This window comes from Pinus tabuliformis, chromosome 9 (genome assembly GCF_031772625.1).
Source record: "Pinus tabuliformis cultivar Carrire ecotype Pingquan chromosome 9, CPIR1, whole genome shotgun sequence".
Classification (NCBI taxonomy): domain Eukaryota; kingdom Viridiplantae; phylum Streptophyta; class Pinopsida; order Pinales; family Pinaceae; genus Pinus; species Pinus tabuliformis.
In genome coordinates, this window is record NC_142307.1 from 287,793,310 (window position 1) to 287,800,090 (window position 6,781).

The 6,781-nt window shown below is 32.2% G+C and overlaps 1 pseudogene; it reads right to left on the reverse strand.

Moving 5' to 3' along the window:
* Window positions 1–251: 251 nt before the first annotated feature.
* LOC149148304 (F-box protein At2g02240-like) lies at window positions 252–3,902 on the reverse strand (annotated as a pseudogene).
* Window positions 3,903–6,781: the final 2,879 nt, after the last annotated feature.

Below are 6,781 nucleotides of genomic sequence, written 5' to 3' on the forward strand. Positions count from 1 at the left end.
TAGTTAGGAAACTTCCGGAAAAGGATAGCATTATGCTAAGAATTGTGTAGAGGATTATTTTTTTTAATGTTTCTTAGTAAACACCTCACTCATTATTTATTGTGGAGTACAAAACTAAAATCAAAAAATGATGATGAGTGGAGTGTTCACTTGAGCATTGGATGGACTAGTCTTCTACACACTTCTCTCCCAAAAAAAATATTATCAACATGAATAACTATTCATGAAAATTATCACATATATCATTCAGTTCATTTCTTACACGAAGAAGTAGGTTGAATCTTTACCCCATCTAAAATAAGTCCACCTTTCTAAATCCTACCTTCCCAATCTCCCATGCAGAAATCTACTTTTCCTGGATTATCCCCCTCTTCATCCACAAATAATCTACCTGCATCAATCTCCATCCAACCCTCCTCTACATGTCTCGAGGTAGCCATCTGGTACCCATCATCTACAACAGGTTTATCTGTGTCACTCAAAAACAGGGCATATATCTGGTGGTCACCATCAGCAGTTGTAACTGAGAATTTGACTAGCTTATAATACCATCCATATGCCAGAGGCCGAGTCGAATTGGGAAATGTGACTCTACATCCATAGGGAAGACCAATGGGATAATGTCCCTCATTGAGTTTTAGCTTGAATGAGATGGTATATTCCGTACCAAGAGACAAAACCTTGCAGTCAAATAGACCTCGTACTTCAAACCAGCCTACATTATGTAGTTCAACTGCCTCCTTGAATCTGCACTCCAAAGGCAAAACTGTGTTGTTAGCTTCTTCTTAACATTCCTTGTATCCAATCTGCATGGAGCAAAGTCAACTGTTGACTATACTCCACTCACAAAAGGTTTACCTAAAATGTGTTCCTTGTAAGAAAAGTCAACTGTTGACTTCAACTGTTCACTTTGTTAAAAGTCAATTGTTGACTTGTGAAAAAAAGACAATTGTAAACTTTGTCCAAAAAAAGTTAACTGCATTCTAGAATCTAAAATCATAAGCTGAGGTAAAAAATTGAAAGAATAATGTTGGATTACCTGGAGTCATCCCGAGATCTACATAGACAATTCCCAACTTCATTTCCCCTGGTTATATGTAACTCTCTTGGGGACACGATAAAGCACAATTTTCCAGTGGCTCGCTCTATCCAAAACTTCTGAAATTGTAAGAAAAAACATTCATGTCAATGGGGTCAAACATAAATATTCAACCACACTGAAGAAACTAAGATATTTTGAATGAAAACTAAACTAGTCAACCAGAAAATACTTGTTAAATCAAATAGATCAAACTATGGTGATGGGACATTTGTAATGTAGTATACAAGATACAAATTGAATAACTAACCAAACCTAGAAATATGAGGGTAAACTGACTTCATCATAAGTTATGATTAGGTGCACATTATACTTTGAAATGACATTGATCATCGTTACTTAAATTGCATGACACTGGCCAAGGGATGTGTAGGACAGGTGGACCTGAGTGTGCGGAACATGACTTATTGACTCCTTAACCAGAAGGAGGGTATATATATGAGATATAGACAAGATTCATTTCCTAAGAAATTAGGATATTTACTCACTATAGCTATGTAGCAAAGCCATTCAATGCATATGCCATATTGACTCTACAAGAATATGACACTAACTACACCTAAACATAAGTACATATTTGTATATGTTTAGATATTTGGTTCTAGCTAAACATAATTGATAGTTTGCTTATGAGAATCATAATTTAGCAAACTATAAATTCTATAAAAAGTTTCCTAACATACAATCAAAAATGTAAGACAAAGTGTACTTCAACCATTCGCCCAATACATATGACATATTGAATCCAAACGTTCCACCTAAAACTAAATCCATGTTTAGGATTATCAATATATTTTATTCAAAAATTCATATAATTATCTTAGATTCATCTTAATTTACTTTTTAACAAATATTTTTGTATAATTAACCTAGATTTATCTTAACATAGGTTCTTTTTAAATACTTTCAAGATATTAATGTTAATGTATTTAAACTCTTTAGGAATACAAGAATATTTTGAACCAGCTTGACACTCAATTTGAACAAACCATTTTGAACCACCCCTTCTCTGTGCTTGGGCAGAATTATGCCACTCTAGATGCTACATTCTTTAAAGTCAATTTTTTCTATTAAATTTAGAAAAAGGAGTGTTTGTAGCCTAATCTATCTGATGTTTAAACATTAAAATAACTTCGAAAAAAAAACAATTTTATAAATCCATAGATGGAAGAGACCGTTACAATTTTCTGAATGAAAACCCAGTATCTGTAGCTTAATCTGTATATTGTTCAATAAAGCAAATAATTAAAAAAAAAAAAGCAAAACCAGAAAGAGTGAACCATGAACAGAACTTGGGCCACGTCCACATACATTGGAAGTATCTCAACATAAAACAAACCGGCTTAACAAAGATGGCCATTCAAAAATAAAAACTAAATGTACTGGCATATATACGCCATAACCTTGGAACTATAAGATGTTAAGCAAAATTAGTAAATTGGTTTTTGAAGGTGTTCACCTTGAATGACCCCTCTGGGTAACTAATAAATTTGGATTAAATGACCCCCTTGCAAACTAATAAATTTGGTTTAAGATGGATATATAACAGTCTGAGTAAGAAATTTCAGTAAATTTGGATTAAGATGGATATATGACAGTCCTGAGTAAGTAGTTTCAGCAAATCCTCTTAAACGTTTAATTATATTGTAATGATGAGACAGTCTGAGTAAGTAATTTCAGCAAATTTGGATTAAGATGGATATATGACAGTCTGAGTAAGTAGTTTCAGCAAATCCTCTGAAACGTTTAATTATATTTTAATGATGAGATTGCAATCTGTGTCTTGAAATGGCTTGTTGACAAAATTCACAACAATGATCATATGATGACTATTAACTTCAGTAAGATAAAAAATGATCTATTCGACCTTATTAAGGAGGTGGAATATTTCCAATAAGATTGAGACTAAAAATGATCTATTAAGGCTGGTTAAGAAGATTAAATTGGAAATCTTTAAAAAAATATTCCTCTACTGTAAGATATAAAGATATAAATTATTGTAAATTAGTTTGATGTTTTAGTATGGATGTTTCAATAGTCAATAAATTATTATGATTAATGTACATTTAATAAATTATTATTGTTAATAGACATTTATGGAAAAATTGTGTTACAATAAACATATCATAACAAAACACACTTCTCCAAAAATCTTCACTCAACACGCTTTCCAGAAATCTTCACTCAAGAACAATTTGATGTTGATGTTAACTAGAAATCTTTAGAAGTTTACTAGAAAAGCATTAGTTTTATATGATCATCACAGCAAATTCTCTGAACTAGTCCTTAGATAGAAAATTCTCTGAACTAGTCCTAAATCTAAATCTAAGGTACAATATTCTAGTAACACAGGCAAACTTGTTATGATAGTTTTGAGAATAATTACATTTTGGAATCATTTTGCAACCAGGTGGATTAAGTAGACAAAGAAAACTGATGATGAAGTCTGCATCTATAATTTACCATCCCTGCTGTAATTCAGATTGAAAGAGATTAAAAAAAGAAATATCAGTTCCATAGTTACCTTTTTGCTACAGTCGATCAATTGGGGATGCCAGAGTGTGAAATACAATTCTTTCTTGGAAGAGAACTGCAAAGGCGAATTGAGTCTTGAAAGAAGATGGCGATACTGAATTGGGAGCATTTTTTCCCATACCGAGTCCGAGTAACCGGCCAACCTGAATGTGTTGCTGACGGCGCTGAACCTGCAAACATCTCTGGGTGTGGTCAAGCCGAGTATAATCGACATGCAGCTCTTTAGCAAGTTTCCCAAACCCATGAACCCTGCCTCATGCTCATCCATAATCTTGCAACAACAATGACTAGAAACTCAAATAGTGTTTCACACCTACCCAGTACCCGAGGTTATGGCAACTCAGCTTCCAGAATCCATTTTATAGTGGTTTTGATGGGGGACTTTAACCTAATTCAATCCTTGCTTCGCTGGGAAGGCATTTGAGGGGTAATGCATTTTTGGTGTGCTAACCGTCATCGTAGGGATTGTTGCCGCAAAAACATTGCATGCGCAATGATGGTGACGTGTTTCAGCTTTTAAAGGAACCGTTTTAAAGAAATAATGATTAAAAAAAACACACAAAAATATGAACACGAACTTTATTTTATATATATATATATATGTTAGTTGACTTGATCATGGAACTAATTATTGTGTAGTAAAGCTGAGAAGATGTGATTTAAAACTAATAATAATAAGGATTTTTTAATTTGGTAATTAGTTTTATGTTTTACTCTAGTTATATGAAGTTAATTTTAATTGTGTTAATATAATTTCGGATGAGATAGAAATAATTCTTCTCATTACTATGATTATAGAGAAATTAGATATATATAAAGAATTAGTAATTAGGTCGATTTCATATTTTAGTAATATAGAGTGGATTCTCACCCCTTTCACTATAATTCCGAGGTGAACCAAAAATATATATAAGGTTGATTCCTATTGGTATCACTATAAGCTTTAGTTAATGGTTGAACAAGTGAGACACTCAACGAGTTTGGAACCAATAACCATTAATTTAAAAGTACCTTAACAATGCACTATTTATCGATTGTTTCACCAACAATAATTATAAATATTAAATCAACCTAAAACTACGTTAAATTCAAATCTATTAATAATCAAATTTCTTAATAGATGACATGGAATTAAATAATTAAACATAACACATTATTTTCAAAAGGTTATTTTGATGGTTATATTCAAATGGTTATTTTGATGGTAAGAAGAGTATCAAATTATATAATTGTTTTTATTTAATTTATTTATAGATATTCAAAATTTAATTTTAATGTAATTTAAAATAAATAAATATTATTTAAATTTAAATATCATTTTTTTATAAAAAATTAAAATGGATATCTAATTTATAAATGACACTGTTAAAACATTTCATATTAATTTAATTAAAAAAATTATTATGAAATATCTTGTAAAAATTCTAATTTTAAGATTTCAAATAATTACGAATAACTAAAAAATTATACGAAACTTTTTCAACAATTATATAAAACTTTTTCTATTGAAATATCTCGGTATATTAACCATAATATAATTTTATAAATATATTTAAAAAAAATCTAACAACTAACATATTCATGTTATTTTTGGGATGTATTTAATCTAATATAGCAAGTGATCATTAGAAGTGGTTTGATCGAATAGTTTTTTTATATAATTTGGAGATTGGTTAGTGGTGATTCCATTTGTAATTTTAATATTGGTGAAGTTAGGGTTATTGTAAAAATATAAAATTATGTTTTGAAAAAAAATCAATTTTTTTATAATATTATTTTAACAATTATTTATAATTTATTATAAATATAATATATGGAAAAATTCAAATCTAATTATTCAAAAAAAATTATTAAGTGGAAGTTTTTTTTCCACTGAAAAAATCGTAATCTTTCATTAATATTGAAAAATTACATGTTGTAGATGCCTTCGGCATATGCTGTAAACAAATGTCAAAAATGTTGCATTTAAAAGGTGCAGTGATCCGTCAACACCGCGCAGGGTGTACGAATACAAGGAAATATCATGTTATGAAGATATGATTATGTACATGTGGGGGAAAATCATAGTTTTCGCCCCTTTTCCTTCTCAACTTTTTTCCAAACCCCCTGTGGCTCTGTTGGACTTATCAGTGCAAGTGCAGTTTCAGCCATAGGTTGTGGGATTTCTTTATCAGAGTCTGACGAATCTGAAATGTGATGTCGTTTGTTTCTGCCCATGTCCATAGTAACTGTTGAAATTGCCTGTGTTGTTTCTAATTTTTCCTGTGGTATCTTGTCTTCCGATGTTGGTTCTTTGTTCATCTCGCTGGGCTGTTTGGGATTTGTAAACTCCATCTCTTCTTCTTCCTCGTCATCTGAATCAGGTGGGGAAATTGCCATCCCTTCACTTGTTTTTCTGTTCTCTTCTTTCTTCGATTGTCTTTTTTGGCTGTTGGACATGTGTTTTGTAGGTGTCCTGCTTGTCTACATATTCGACATATGAAGGCAGTATTTTTGTAGTCTAAACCTTGAGTCCAGCTTCTCTGTCTATGCTTCAGCTAAATCTGGTCTGGCAGGCCTTTGCTGAGGTCTACTTCCACACATATCCGAGCATATGTGTAAATTCTTTCCTCCAATCGCTGTGTGTCCCATTTGATGTAGCGTCCGATGGTATTTCCAATTCCAGCTAGTACTTGATCAGTCCAGAGATGTATTGGGAGGTTGTGTAGTCGCACCCAAACTGGCATTTTGGTAACAACCATTGTATTTGCGTCAAATTCTGGAAACCAAGGTGTGATGAAAAGTCCTGTAGATCCCCAGAACCAAGGTCCTTCCTGTATTACTGAGTCCCTGTCAGCTGCTGATAGGAAATTTACTATAAAAAATCCTTTGGAGCAGAGGTGTATTTCGCATTGCATGGTCCAGTTCGTGAAGATCCAGTGGAATAAATCCACTGGTTTGGGCCAAAAGCTGTTAAATCTGCATATTATTTCTTGCCTTTCATAAGTATTACAGTAATCCTCTGTTTCTGGTGTGTCTATGTTATATATTGGGGTATGATCCAGCTGTTCCACAATATATGGCCTGGCATCCATCCCTGTTTGTTTTGGTGTTGTTCCTTGTTTATTTTTCGCTTGTAGGACGTCTTTGAAGGAGGTGTTACTTGGT